Source organism: Anabrus simplex, chromosome 1 (assembly GCF_040414725.1).
Source record: "Anabrus simplex isolate iqAnaSimp1 chromosome 1, ASM4041472v1, whole genome shotgun sequence".
NCBI classification, from domain to species: domain Eukaryota; kingdom Metazoa; phylum Arthropoda; class Insecta; order Orthoptera; family Tettigoniidae; genus Anabrus; species Anabrus simplex.
In genome coordinates, this window is record NC_090265.1 from 86,127,020 (window position 1) to 86,143,855 (window position 16,836).

Genomic DNA, 16,836 nt, shown 5'->3' on the forward strand with positions numbered 1-16,836 from the left:
TTGCCAAAACATTCCGAGATTCCTGTCAGCCATTTAGTTGGAAAGAGGAAATTTCAGTTTTGGTCACAGTGGGTTGGAGTCGCCATTTACGGAAATAGTTCCCAAGAACAATTAAATTTACTTCAAGTGTTTCCTCAGCGGTAACAACGCTCACAGACTTTGTGGCTACTGTCCAGTCTTCATTGCAACAAAACGTTTTCGACTTTTCTGCACGCATATCAGCCATGTATAAGCTACATGGAAGTGGAGCGAATATAGAGCCTTGCGGCAGATCGTTCCTCAGTTTCTTCTGCTTACTAATTGCATTGCCTATGAAAAACCTGAACAGTGTGTTACTTAACATGTTATTGATGAGGCGGGCTACGGTATCACTCTGAGTAGTTTGTATACCAGACCCTGTCTCCGTACAGTGTCATAGGTGGCCTTGAGATGAATACTGTTTGAAGGCGTTGCTCGTACCGTGCGTCTATGTACGTTGTTGAAGACAACCCCTGGTAAGTAACAATTCGTTGTGGCCTAGAATGTGCTTACTCCATTGGAATCTATTCTAGTAGTTTTTGAAGAAATTCTGTTCAAGAGAAGTCGTTCCACTAGTCAGTAGCATATACTCTGATGGGGACTTGGAAGCGCACGTTGGTGACAACCGTTACCCTAGCTGAGTCAGGCATTGCTTCCTATTACTTGTACCAGGACCGTTTGCCTTCATCTTTTTCTATCTGACCCCCTTTAGTTAACTCGTGTTTTCTCCCGACCTCAAGGGTATTACGTTTGCGAGACCCAGGAAGTCTTTCCTGTTTTTAATACATTTTGTGGTCCTTGTCTTTCTTTTAACGATACCTTCATTTATCAAAGTGTCGGACCTCGTTAATTTATTTCCATTGCTTTGTATTAGTCTACTTCTTCTTAAAACAGTAATCACCACCTCGTTGGGATTTAGTTGCACAGTATATCGTGATATTTTCTTTGTAAATAGTGGGAAGTTTTGAAATACACTGTGTGAGTGACTACGCGGTATGCGTCACGTAGCTGCAAGGTTACATTCGGGAATAGTGGGTTCAAAGGTCTAAAAATGGTTTCTCATTTTCACATCAGGCGATTTCTGGGGTGGTACCTTAGGTATGGTCACGGTCGCTTCCTTCCCACTTGCAGTCGTTTCCTACCCCCTGGTCGTCATAAAACCTGTCTGTGTGACACATGTTGTATTAGCAAGCAAGCTTGTAGTTTTACTTGATTGTTGATATCGTGATCATAGGTACGGGATACTCACTTTTACGTGGAATCCGAACCACAGGGACATGCATGTTCATTTCGAAAGCCCTACTTTCATTAGCTGGGATTTAATCCGTTGCTCCCTTGGCGGGAAGCCATCATGAGGTGAACGTGACAAAAGAATTTGCAGCTCCTGAACAAAGATGACCACGAATCAAATACAAACATAGTGCCGCTTACGTTAACAGTCAGTTTATAAAATTAAATTGGTTACTTCCTCATCAAAAGCAGGAAAGCAGACTGAGGCTATTGGAAAAGTACTAAATAACTGCTTTCAAAACTAACCCTTTTCCAGTCACAACGCGTCCCTCCCGTCAGTAAACCAACTGAGGTGATACTATTCCCATTCTAAAATGTCCGGCTCTATGGCTAAGTGTTTAGCGTGATGGCCTTTCGTCGAATGGGTCTCGGGTTCGATTCCCAGCCGTGTCGGAAATTGATCAATTGCAAAGGCTCGAGGGCTGAGTGTTTGTGCCGTCTACAGTATTATAACTTACAATACACAGGGCTGCATCCACACAGACATGCAAGTCACTTGTGAGGAGTCACCTCGAAACGACATCTTTGGAGGTGTCGTGCCATTATATACAGGGTGGCCCGAAACAACGTGAACCTGCTATATGTGCGTTCGAGACTTGGTCATACTAATAAATAATTTGAAAAGAATAATTCAATATTGAACCCTTGGGCCACTATAAATAATGCCTACCTTCCTTACCTATCAGCAATTTTCATGAGATTTGTTTCTTGGGTCGTTTCGGGTTCTTCGTCACTTGCTGAGGTAAAGGTAGGGTCCAGTAATCCTAATCTATCTACTGAAATTAAAGGTCTATTCACAAAATATTTGTATTTTATTTATGAAATTTACGGAGGAAAATAACAATTTAAAACTCAATATAATTTGGACTCTATCCTGTCCACTTGACAATACAATAATTTAACACAGAGGAGCAGAATACTGGTTTGAGCCCTTGACTTAATTGCCTAATGATCATCCTTACTAGAAACCATTGTCTCATATTAAATAAAGAAAATAAGGTTTGGAAATCATTAAATTCGGCTTCCATGTGAGACTGCATGTACCATCATAGTGATTCTTGATTGTCCAGCCCTCATAACACGAACTCTGGACTCTGGGTATAATTAAGGCAGTCTAATCGGTGTGTGCCACACAGTGGTTGTACGGCATGGATCCTTAATTGAATCGATGTGACCTGCGACTATGTCATGAACCGACCTCCACACTTCTAAGTTACTTTAAAGTCATTGTGGATGATGACCGCAAGGAAAATGATGCTACAGTAGCATATGGCCCTAATCTAAGTCATCGTCGCCGTAAGACCTACCTGTGTCGGTGCGAGGTAAGCCCCTAGCAAAAAATAATAATAATAATCTAAGTCACTGAGGTTGATGACCCCGTGACCATCCAAGTTTCTAAGCTGAAGGCTAAACACAATTATGTTACATCGGTTGATGTCCAGAATTTCCACTTTACTAATCCTAGCACATTTAATGCTCAATCAATCGAAGTCAAATAATACAGCAACAACAACAACGCTCACAATACTTTGTGGCAGTAAAATATCCATTACCTTCGGATATGTCCCCTTAAGCGTTACGTATATATTTGAACTTTCCCAGAAAAATAAACTAAGTTTTCCAGAATGCATCTTCAAGTTATTCACTTGGTTTAAAGTTACTTCACAAATACGGTTTCCACTGAATTTAATAATTTAATAAATTTAAATTATTTAATGAATCTTAACGAACAACAAATTCTATCTCTGCAGACGAATGGTTTCTTTCACAAGTCCCTACTCAGATTCTGACGTAATTAATTTCTTTGATCCTGTTTATCGTCTTTAGAATCGTGCAGCTGGAAGAAATTGTATAATTTATTTCCACTATTATATCTCGTTTCATGTCATCCCACGTTAAGTTTAATCTAATATTAACAATTATTAATACTTGGATAACCCTAATAATTAAATAAACAAACAAAACCGTATAAGTAACTCATAGTACAATGTAAGCCAATTACGATTTCATATCTCATCATAACATTTCCATGAAGCTTTGCGCACCCCTCACAAACAAATCAATCATCATTAACATCACTCTATATTTTGGGCAACCCTAGACGTGGCTAATTTCGCTCATTATACTCTAACTTTGTGGTTTTAAATGTACATTACGATCTCAATTGAACAAAATAATAGTACCTAATAACCTACACGTTACCCCCGGATGAAAATTCAACTAGATCTCGCAAAATTTAATGATCACCGTTTCAAAGAATGCAATCTCATTTTTACACGTAGCAAGCCACGCAACCCCGTTATTCGAAATGCCCCTCTCGTTCAGCTGTCGGCATTAGAAACAAACGACCCTCGCCCTCAGCTTTGATATGAAACACATGTTCAGGTTATGCTTGACTGGCCTCTAAGAATGAAATCTTCGACTTCGCAGATATAATTAAAATACGATATTCCTAACCAAACAGATATGCACATGGATTTTTACTTTTAAATGTCCTTCAATAATTGTACACGTCGAAAATTAACACTCGCGTGGGTTCTCTCGCACTTTCTCATCCCAAACATTATACAAAATATCCCCCCTCGCGTTCACGCAAATTCCCGGCTTCACTACAGGCTTCCAATCACCTGATTCACAAACCCTATCTCAACTCATATGACAAATCTAACCTCTTGTCTCAAACTCGACAAATTTTACTGACAAAAGAACTGGAATAAAAATCCTTAGAATCCACGACGCATAATTACGCACAAATACTTTAATAATGAACAACTTCGCATAAAATGATCTCGTATTTTAAAACTTGGATTTTTTACAAAATGACTGACAACCTTTACTGTTATTTATTGTCACATAGACACAGTTTAAACGGACATATAATAGCATTGCATTTCGGGACAGATATTCCCTGATCTACATTACTTGACACTACAGCGCGCTTCCACCCGATTGAAAATGTGTAACCACGGATCTCTTGCACCAATTCTATTAAAATTCAAACATAAAAATTTCTTCTTCTTCTTCTTCTTCTTCTTTCGGTGCCTATCCGTTTCAGATGTTGGCGATCATGATGGCTATTTTCTTCTTGTTTGTGGCAGAGCGGAACAGTTCAACTGATGACATATTGCACCAGCCTCTAAGATTGTCAAGCCAAGATATTCTTCTTCTTCCAGGACCTCTTTTGCTGTTGATTTTCCCCTGGAGTATTTTTTGGAGTAGATTGTATCTATCTGTGTTGCGCATTATATGTCCCAGATACTGCAGCTTTCGGCATTTCACTATCTTGATCAACTGAGGTGTTGTGTTCATCCTTCTCATTACTTCCACGTTTGTAATTCTCTGGGTCCAAGATATTCTCAGGATCCGCCTATAAAGCCATATTTCAAAGGCCTCCAGCTTCTTCTCTGTGTTTTTATTTAAGGTCCATGTCTCTACACCATATAAAAGAACAGAAAATACATAACAGTGCAGAAGTCTGATTTTAGTCCCTAAAGTTAGATTGTGGCTTTTAAACACATTACTCATTTTCTGGAACACACTTCTTGCTTTTCCAATGCGTACCTTGACTTCTTGTGAGCAATCCCAGTCTTAATTTATTATGGTTCCAAGGTATGTCTATTGTTTTACCCTTTCTATCCTCTTTTGATTTATAATCAAGTTTATTCCGGAAATATTTTCCTTACTTATAACCATGAGTTTTGTCTTTGTGGTGTTTATTTCAAGCCCGTATTGGCTGCTGACTCTTACAATTCTATCCATTAGTGATTGTAGCGCTTGGATAGTATCAGCAAATACAATTGTATCATCAGCATACCGGATGTTGTTTAATCTCACTCCATTTATCAAAATTCCTTCTTCTATATCTTCCAAGGCTTCTCTAAATATGTATTCTGAATACAAATTAAATAGTATAGGTGACAAGATACATCCTTGCCTCACTCCTCTCAGGATTTTGACTGCTTCGGTGTGTTCTCCTTCAACACGCAACACCGCTGTTTGATTCCAGTACAGCGTCTTGATGATTCGCTGATCTCTTTCCTCCATTCCAATATTTCTCAAAATATCCATCAATTCTTCATGTTTTACACAGTCAAAGGCTTTCTGGTAGTCTATTAAACAAGCAAATACATTCTTATTTACATCTCTACATCTCTGAAAGAGGACCTGCACACTGAACAAGGCTTCTCTCGTACCTACTGCTTTAATAAACCCAAATTGATTAGGGGCTATCTGATCTTCACACAGTCTGTATATTCTTCTGTGTATCACTCTCAAGAACACTTTCAAGAGATGACTCATCAAGCTTATTGTGCGGTAATCTCCACATTGGTTTGCGTTTTGCTTTTTTGGCAAGGTGATGAACTCTGATTTGAGCCATTCCGATGGAATATTCCCGGATACAAAAATTCGATTGAAAATTTTGGTCAACCATTTTACATGATGTTCATCCATCAGTTTTAAGAACTCTGCATCTACTTCATCTGGTCCCACTGCCTTTCCGTCCTTCATCTGATTGATGGCTGTTTGAACTTCTTCTTCTAATATATCTGTGCCACTTATTTCATTTGAATTTTGTGTAAAAGCACATCTAGTGTCATAAAATAAATCTATATATTTTTTACAGATCTTTTTCTTGTCTTCTAAATCCACCATCAAGTTCCCGGCTTCATCTATTAACTTTCCACCAGTGCCATTCCTGTATTTCACTGTTACTTCTCTTATTTTCCTGTGTACATTGAAGCTGTCATACCTACCTTGATATAACGCAATCTCCTCACATTGCTCGACTAGAAATTTACGTCAAATAAAACATCCTGACATTACAAAATATTGTACCGGTAAAAGAGCCCGACTCTCAGATTATATTTTAAAGTAAACAAGTATATAGTTCTCAGGGCAAAAACTGGGTGACTAGTAGCTAGGGCTCGGTACAGGAGGTAGGGTCCTATCTACAAGAAAACTTTGACATTGACTGAATATGAGTTTATTCATATAAGACGTGAAATTGCACATCACCTCCAGGTAGATATAAGCTGTCTTCCACATAGTCCTATAATATGGCTCGGATTCTCCAGTTCACCAAGCCGAGCAGGTTGGAACACGTTCCAGAAGATTCCAGGGACTCCGTACAGAAGCAGCTGGACTGTCTGGGTTGGTAGAAGGTAGAGATGCCTCGAACTTTCGAGGCCCAGGTTGAACCCCGATGATCCAGGTGATGTTGCAGATGATCATTTATTACCTCAGTCCAACATGACTGAGAGGGTTGATGTCTCCAAGGTCACTCGCAGTACTGATAAATATTAGTTCATGAAAAGATTGGGTGATTAACCTATTAGCGAAGTCACTGGTTATTATTCGTCAAGACTTTCAAAATTTAACACTCGTAAAATGATATGTCTCTCTATACGAGGATTATGAGTACTTTCAAAGTTCACCACTAGCAAAGTCCTCATCTCTGAATAAATACTGGCAAAAATAACACAAGTCCCTTCTCATGAAACTATGACCAAATTTAAAGTTCATCACTGGCGAAGGTACAAGTCTTTGAATGAACACGGACGAAAAACACAAGTCTATCCACATGAATAAATTTACAGTCTATCACTGGCGAAATTTATAAGTCTTTGAATCAACACTGGCGGATGTACAAGTCTTTGAGTGAACAAGGACGAAAAACATAAGTCCATCCACATGAATAAATTTACAGTCTATCACTGGCGAAATTTATAAGTCTTTGATTCAACACTGGGGAATGTACAAGTCTTTGAGTGAACATGTACGAAAAACACAAGTTTATTAGAGGAATGAGTCTCTTAACACTCGCAAATATTGCAGGTTCAACTTATGAAGAATTCGTTCTTTAACATACGTAAATAATACAAGTCCATTTCATGAATAATTGGAAAAATTCCAATCTCGAACACCCGTAAATATTGTAAGTTCAATTATGAAGACTTAGAAAATGTTCTTTAACACTCGAAATATTGCAAGTCCACTTGAGAATACTTGGAAGAATTCGTTCTCCCACACTCGAAGAAAAATACAAGTTCACTTTATGAATACTTAGAAAATTACAGAGTTCCCCGTCGGGACTGTCACTACACGACGATAGTAGCGGCGAGAGTATCCACGCTGACTACTCAGCTGTAACTGAGTGAACAGACTACAGTGGGCCCTCCTTTCATTCGATCCGGGGCGTCTACGTCACAATACGGCTTGACTGAATATCTCCCGAATCCCTCGATGGATTTACTTGAAACTTGAGCATTGCGACGTTCAGGTGATTCCAAAGAAGATGACATATCGCTCAAGCCGCCAGCATAATTATTACGGGAGTTACAAAATTTTCCCCGTCGAACAATCCAGAAGATGTGACGTGGAGTCTAGAATATACGAGTCCAGGCTGGGAACACGTGTGTGATCGGCGGGTGGTCTAACTAGCCCCTGTGGCTACGTCACAGCTCACAGCTGTCCTTCACTCGTTTGCTTGCCCCGCTGACGGTAAACAAACCAAGCGTGCTCAGAACATTACGAGTGGTAATTAAATGTAATTTATACTCAAAAAATACTCATGTACGGGTCGTAACCGGTACAATATAGGCAATAAATTCACGGAAATAACGATCTACTTTGGACGCGATATCACCTCGAAACCCCCACTAATGACTTTTTACAACATGTTACACGGCACTCGCAATACTTTAAAAATGTATCCAAGCAGAAAATAAAACAAATGACGTTTCGTCATATTTCTGACATTCACGAAAACATATGGGTGAGCAGCTGCGTCATAAATACCCATTACAAAGACTTATAAGTGTAATATCATGAAACAAGATACAGTAGGTGGTAAGATGCCATTTTCACCTACCTTAACTGTACGTCAGGTTCTACTTTTGGGCTCACCAGTAACCCTCCTATATTTATTTATTCATTGTTACACTTCTGGTTTCAAAGTTAGTTTTTCTCATGTTTCTTGAAAAATAAAGCATAAATAAAGAAATGCACTTGGTGTTTTGTTGATCGAACCCGACTGATTGTATTTGTTGCCCGCATACGAATTACTTCTCTTTACAACACAATGTTATAAATTTACAAATACTATTTCGGTATCTGGACCGTCTTTACATTAGATTAATCTTGTGATTAACAAGTACCTCCACTTAGAGTCAAAACCCAGCTACATCGACAAAAATCTATGCTCGTAGGACTTAGTCTATTTCTTGATGATCGGTTTGCTGAACAGTTCAACTCTCTCTCTCTCACACACGCTTCAATGATACAAATGCAGGTTTTTCAATATGGCGTCCCTTCTTATTTTATAGGCGTTATCCCCTCTCTCCAGGCATTTCTCCCTTGCCGCGAAGAAATTTGCATACTTTTTCTGACTTAGTGGAACTGTATTTAAAAGAGTTTTTGCTGTAACCACGTACTTGCTAACTTGCTAGCGGCAGTGTTCATGAACATTTAAAATTATTCTTACCAAATTAACTGGTTAAATGACCTCACTTGATAGGCACTATTTTCTGTCGACTCAGCGTGGGTAAAACAGACACGCGCGTCCTTCCTGAAAAATCCTCCGAAATGGCTTAGCAGTCTCAAATCTGTCTTACTAAAGACCAATTGTCTTATAGATAAATACAACACCCTCTTTATACTGTGGTTAATATAATTCTTTCATTTAAATATACTTATTCAACCTAAACCTTCTTCTGTATCCATCCATTTTCGACACGTGCGGATGAAGTCACATCTCATAGCGTGGGACGGAAGGCAGCCACCCCTCTTGCCACGTGTCGCCTCTGAGATATATAAAAAATATGCTCGAGATTCTTATTACAATTGACATGGGGCCTCATGTGGTAACTTTAATACTTAAAATTCTTAGGGCACTAAGGTCATGGGTTCAATATATCGCCCCGTTGTTGTTTTATTAGCTTTTGAAGTTAGGTAAACAGATAGCTTTGCTGGCGAATTTGAATGGGCATTGCGAGGTAGTGTTGGGAAATCTGCGCGTAACTTAAGACCGGCTTGAGATCCATGCTGAAAAATCAGCATCAAACACACTGTGGATTTTTGCCGGTGCCACCGTAGCGCAGTTGCTATGGCTCAATCCTTTCAGCTCGGACTTCCGTGTTTCAATCCCTCCCCGGATGATACCTTTTTCGATTGGTGCTCTCAGACCAGTCTTAGGATACATTCAGATTTAGCAACATCGCCTCACAAAACCCATTTGAATTTCCGCGAAGCGATCTGATTGGTTATGTTCAGCAGCTGATAAAATGACAACGGCACGAGATATCGATTTTTTTTCTAAATTATTTATCAGTATGACCAACGCTCTAACGCTCATATACCCGGTTCGCATTGTTTCCGACCACCCTATATAGTATCAAGAATATCATGGCGGCTTTCCTTGGTCAACTGTCGTGGTCTACAAGATTTCTGTTTTATTTGGCTCCAGTTTGTTTCTCGATTCTCTCTTTGGTTTGAGGGACTAGAGCGGGATATGGTCTGTTTCTGGTAACATAACTGAGAACAAAAATTCCCACTCATTGCTACCTTAGGATTAGTTTTCCTCTTCACATTCAGGTGAATGCCGAGATGATACGAAGCATTAAGCCAGCCATGTTCGTGCACTTCTTCATATAAGTTTCAATTAATTACAGACATGCGCACCGCACATATCGATGTCTCAAGACTTTTACGTGCGTCGACAACATTACGCTGTCATGGGTAGCCTAAGACTGGCTGGAGGGGCGTACTAGGAAAATGAGGCTTGAAGTATTTTCTCATTGCTTTCATCACGGAGCTAGAAAGTGATGTTGGGTCTCCCAAGCCCACTGAAATAAATACACTACCTGACCCTAAGGACTAGACTTTCACACTATTCATCAACAGGGACTGATTGCATAAGGAATAGCGTTACTAGTAATACCGTCTCTTCCATATCGATCAAGCCAAGAATGAAGCTGAGACTCCTGCTGCTACTACTGAATGGTTTCATTCGTCCTAGACGGTGACGCCGTTTCTCAGACCAGGAGATTGGTATCGGTGAAGGAGATGTGCAGTGAAGGCGAGAGGGTTGGCGGTCGTGACCGATACAAGGAACTGTCCCGGAATTCGCCTTATTGCAGGAGAATGGAAAATCATGGAAAACCATGGAAAACCATTCTCAGGACAGCCGACTGTGGGGACGAGCCCCTCTCCCAAACGCAGAGGTGTAGAGCCCCGATAGAGTCGTTGTAATTCATCCTCTGTTCGGTTGTGCCGGTCGCAGTGCAGAGCTGTCGGAACACGGACCAGCCATAGCCACTTGTGGGCCGAGACCAGCTCTGCATCCGCCGACTCTGGAACAGAAAATGAAAGTAACGCAATTGAACTAGCCCTAACCAGGAGACACAGAACAGTCTGCACAACATATTTATGAACAGCATCGTAAATCGGTTTATTAAACACTATCAACGGCAGAAAATGGAAACGATGATTGTGTTATTCGGTTGGTGAACCTCCTAAAAGGGACATACAAGCTAATGGTAAGCTTAAGGGGAGTCATGACTAAAATTTTGTGACTTTTTACCAAAAAATGGAATTTTCTATTTTAACCTTAAAAATTCTTCAAATTCTTCCCTTTTCAAATCCCGTTACTAGTTTTCTTCCCTAACAATATTCTAAATTTTGGATTTTAAGGGTAGCGGTTCGGTGTATATAGAGCAATCCAACACCGCTTTTCCTCATGATGCCAGATAAAATTAGCTTCCAAGCTCTTTCAGGCTACAATTTCAATCACACCCCTGGAATATATTTACGTTGTAGTAGGCCTACGTTATGCGTAAGAAGACAAATTCATCTGAGGGAGACATTTACAGTCCAGGGTAGTTTTAAAGCAAGTATGTTTCTTAAGACTATCAATTGGTTTTATCTCCCTTACGTTCTTAAGCTCATTGCCATGAATAAAATGCTCCTTCCGACAGAGTTCTCGTCGGATTCACCTGAAATTTTCAGAAAGTGTTTGAATGTGTATAGGAATTAAAAGTAGTGCTTCAATTTATTATCAATTCAATATTGCCTTAGAAGGGAAAATAATATCGATCACCAAAGAATACAAATATCTAGGGATAACACTCCAGCCGTCTGCAAAATGCTTCACAAAGCACACAATAGAGAAAGCGACACAAGCAATTAGAGCGATAAATGAAATAAGCTTCATCAGAACACTAAATCTTGACACAGCAATGGCGCTCTTCAAATCGAAAATCGTTTCAATACTTACATATTGGATTGAAATTATATGGACACAGCTGAATGAAAAGAACTTAGCAACACTGGAAAGAGTTAAAGCAACATACATCAAAAGAGCAATCGGAGTGGCAAAAACAACAAGATCCAGATTAGTCTACCTTCTCGCGCGGGAAACTTTCCTCCTAGAGGATTTAAGGACAATGCACCCCCTACTTAACACAACGGCATCGGAGAACCTACTAAGGACACTAATAAGGAAAAGAGAAGAAGTACCCACGGAATTCTATGGAACTGGGGCCATGATCGATCGTACATGGACAGCAGCAAATTTTGAGACGAGGCACGTGTTTACAAGACTTGCAGTACATGGATTCCACCATGTCATTTGCGAAAACACAGCATACCACGAACCGTCAAACTCATGCAAGTGTACATTATGTGGAGAGTTATGTGAACGATATCACTTAGAACTCTGCAACAAGAGGATTAGATCAATCAGAGACTATGTGTCCAATGGTGCAAGTGTTAAATTATTATAACACCTTTCACTAATGTATGGCAATTTTGCTGCAATAAATGTTTTATTTAATATTGCCTTCGTATTCTTATTCTTAAAATAGCCCGAAACTAGTTGTTTGCCTATTGAATGTATAATGAAAAATTGGCTAAAATCCCGGCGTTATTTTTAAATATGTGAGTATTTTTCACAAGTCTGCCTAATCATACACTTTTAAATGAAAAACTGTACCGCAAGGAGCATTTCCCATACAACATATAAAAATAAGAAATGTACTTGCCAATATATTTTAAACCAATTAACTAATCAACTCTAAGTTTTGTGGGAGTCTATATCTTATTAATTTGTTCTTGTGTTTTAAATTTGGGTTTGGTAAGTGGTAAATTGTAGAAGCTCAAAATTTCAGTCATGACTCCCCTTAAGTGCTAAGGAAAGGATGTTAGGTACTAACACGTGAATGAAAACCTATTTCGAGTTGGCCGTGCGGTTAAGGGCGAGCGGCTGTGAGGTTACATCTAGGAGATAGTGGGTTCGAATCCCACTGTCGGCAGCCATGAAGGTGGTTTTCCGTGGTTTCCCATTTTCACACCAGGCAAATGTTGGGGCTATACCTTAATAAAGGCCACGGCCGCTTCCTTCTAACTCCTAAGCCTTTCCTATCCCATCGTCGCCATAAGACCTATCTGCGTCTGTGCGACGTAACACCACTAGCAAGAAAAACCTATTTGAACAAGGCGAATATGTCATCTAGCCGCTGTATACTTTTGTAGGTGATTTGCATAAACGTTAGGGGTTCTGATTGTTGAGATCGCTAATAGTTATGCAAATCTCACTATAGAACCGTTCTGCGGGTAGAAGACTCTTGCACCTATTAGTGTCTAAAATTCCTTTCCCTACTCAGGTCACATGAATTCACTACGAACAGAATCTACAGTAGACAGATTTTTGTGTAAGAAACTGTTCACTTAAAATGTACGAAGCCCTAATTATAAATCAAACACAAGAACAGTGACAAAGGTATGGCACTGAGAACTAACCCTTTCTCATGCAATTATGGGCGCAAGAGTGATCATATATTTAAATCAGAAGTGCATTATTGTGATTATTTATTGACTTCTGTTGTGATTTTCTAGATTAATACTTACATCACAGATAGCACTAGTAAACTTACTGTCCGTATATTTCGAAGGCCATTTCTGCAATATACAGGTTGCTTCAATGAAGCTGAGGATCATACTGATAGGATAAACTCCCTCACCTCCGATCCTTACTTTGTATCTTAATTTTTCGATAATGATAATAATACTAATACTAATAATAATAATAATAATAATAATAATAATAATAATAATAATAATATGGCCGCTTGCCATATAGTAAGGAAGTTTATTGGCATGAATACAGAGGATTAATGAAAATCGTCCACTAATAATTTTGATTATTTTTATAGTAAATATCCTGTAAATATCTGTCAAATTTATTTGTCAACCATGTAAGTATATACAAGTATGTATGGAGGATATATGCATATATACTAAATAGTTCTTCTTCCATGAACATTTTACCGACGAAGCTCATAAACCGAATTGTAAAATTGTGAATTAAAAATAATAATAATAATAATAATAATAATAATAATAGACGAGTCTTATTGTGAGTAGGAAGGAATTCTTTGATTCCTTCTTTTTAGTAAGAAGATGATAGTCTCCGAATCATTGGCTGAATGTTCAGCACTGAGGCCTTCTCTTCAGAGGGCCCCGGGTTCGATTTTCGGCCGGCTCTGGGATTTTAATCGCGTATGATTAATTCTTATGGCTCAGAGAATGGGTGTTTATGTTTGTCGCAACACTTTCCTCCTCATGTTCAGACAATACAGAACACTACCAAACACTACAGAAATGTGCAAATAGTGAGTACATCTCTCTATACAGGTTTGACGCCAGGAAAGGCACTCGGAAGTAAAACAGGGCCAAATCAACATGTGCGACAGAGTTCCCACAGATGTGCGAAAAGCGGTAGAAGATTATTCTTTACAATCTTAATGGGTATTTACTTCACTATCCTACAAGCTTATGAATACAGTGAAGCTCCTTTTACCATTAGTGATGCTGTATACGGATTAACTTTCTTCATAACAACAAATTCCACCGTCTGCATGTAATTATTTTTACTGCATTCCTTTTAACATGTTTATTACGACATTTAATATGTCATTTTTCCATTAATCATGATTTTGGATTCGAAGCTGCCGCATGATATTGACACTTTTTTGATGTAGTATGATTATTCTTATATATTTCTATCTACTTATGGGGAAGATAATCTATTTATTTAGTATATAAGTACATTTGACTCCCAATAAAAATGATTATTTCAAAATAAATCATTTCAATTATATTTATTGTCTTACTATTTACAATTATCTTAACATCAACTGTAATGGTTTTAGCTTCAGTCCTACCGAAAACCCATTAATGATCGAGAAAAAAGATCCTCCCCACCCCCCTCCCCGTTGATAGCTCAGAAATATAACAAAGACGCGTTCAGCGATTGTGGTGATTCTGTTTCCGTGAATAGGAAATAACTAAAAATGAGCACTTACGAAATTCAAACACAAGTTCTTAGCCTCTAGGATGATGAAGTTGTTGGTGGTGGAAATATACATAACCTAACACATAAAGAAATAATCGCGTTCTGGGAGCTTCGTCCAATGTAAGAAATCGTATAGGAATGGGTTATTCCCCTGTGGATGGGCCGCTAGAATAACACCCACGGTTTCTCCTGCCTATCTTAAAATGTCACTAAAAGGGCCCCCAGGGGCTCTCAACTTTGGAACGGGGATTGGTGACCACAGGGCCCTTCGCTAGTTCCTGGCATAGCTTCTACTTACTTTTGCCAGCTCCTCACATTCATCCATCTCATCTGACCAACCTTGATCAACTCTTGTTCTTTTCCGACCCCGACAGTATTTGGTTGCGAGACCTAGGGAGTATTTCATTTTCGCACCCTTCGTGGCTCTTGTCTTCCTTTGGCCGATATCTACATTTTCCGAAGTGTCGGATCCCTTCCATTTGTTCTATCTGATTAGTGTTATGTAGAGGACGGTTGCCTAGTTGTACTTCCTCTTAAAACAATAACCACCACCACCACAACACCACTGGGTTAAATGACAAAAGAATTGGTTTCGTACGTCATCAACTGAAGGCCTTCTTCTCATAAGATGCAGTTCCTTGTCCTAGAATTCTCATATGAACTAGTCTCAAGCTGGATGGGGTGTTTGAACGTGTGGAAGTGAACACACTTGCCTTTGGTCCCACAGCGATTCAGGAAAAGTACTTTCCCTCCCTCTGCTGCATTATTCAGTCTGAATGGGCAACATTTACTAGAAGCGAAATGTACGTAGGAAGGCAGATATTTTCGACTCTGGTATTGATTTCAGGTATCACTGGTGAGAATCTTCCTGTAAATCTCCAGCGTGCCGGGCCGCTTGCACATAATATTCTACGCTGCCACGCTCTTCACCCGCGCGAAAGGCAATTCTCGTCACCCCTTTGTGTGGTTCGTGAAATATTTGTGAGATGTCACTGAGCTACGGCAAGTTACTATTTAATCGAACACAGAGTTGACAGACAGTACGTTGAGGGGTTTTATATGGCAGATACGTACCCTCCTGTCATCCCAAGTATGCGTCTCGCTTACCCCATTTTCAACTACACCAGGAATGGGAAGGCTAACAAAACCTCGCCTATTTCTGAATAATTCACCACTCACGTACAGTCCTGTCGACAACCAAATATAGACCGGTTGATCATATTACAGACCACTCCTATAATTCACCTCATGAGGAACTTTGATTAAAATATTCTTGTCCAGCGTCTTGAAGGAATGGTCACCATCAAGGTCTTCGATTCTGAGCGTCCCGGGTACCTAACCAGCTTGGATATTTTAGTCACATCTGGTGTATTCGTCTACCTTATTTCTCCCATATGCACACGTCTTCAAAACACCACAACTCACTAGCAACCACAGGAGGAACACTATATGGTAAACAAATCTCCGTTTTAATTCACTCATCTCAGGGAATAACAAGATAAGTCAAAGAATTAAAGTTTCGTTTTTGAACAATACGAAATCACCGATTAACAAAATGTTGTCAAACCATTCTGAGTTTCATGAAACAGCTTTTGAAATAATTTTTTGGGTTTGATTTTGTTTAATTCAAAATATTAATGAACTATCCGCTTTGTATTGTTAATGAAAGTGACTTTTCCTCTATTGACTAGGCATTATTTTCTGATGTGGACCAGTAAAAACCAAACTGTGTAAGTCACATTTGTGTATTGTTAACTAGTAAGATTTTAGCAGTTCTCCTAACAAAGGCAGCTGTGTAAATTCACTACCAATTATTCATTTACACGATAATAATGTCCACGTCTATAATAACAAAAAAATTATATTACACATAAGACAAACTGACTTATCTGGTTGAAGCCACTTTTATTAACAATATTCAGACTATTAACAAGGTAATAATAACTTCGTGTGGCTATTTCTAGCCGTGTGCAGCCCTTGTAAGGTAGACCCTCCGATGAGGGTGGGCGGCATGTGACAAGTATAGGTAACTGCATGTCATTGTGGTGGAGGATAGTGTTAGGTCTTTGTGTGGTGTGTGAGTTGCAGGATGTTTGGGACAGCACAAACACCCAGCCTCCGAGCCAATGGAATTAACCAATGAAGGTTAAAATCTCCGACCCGGCCAGGAATCGAAC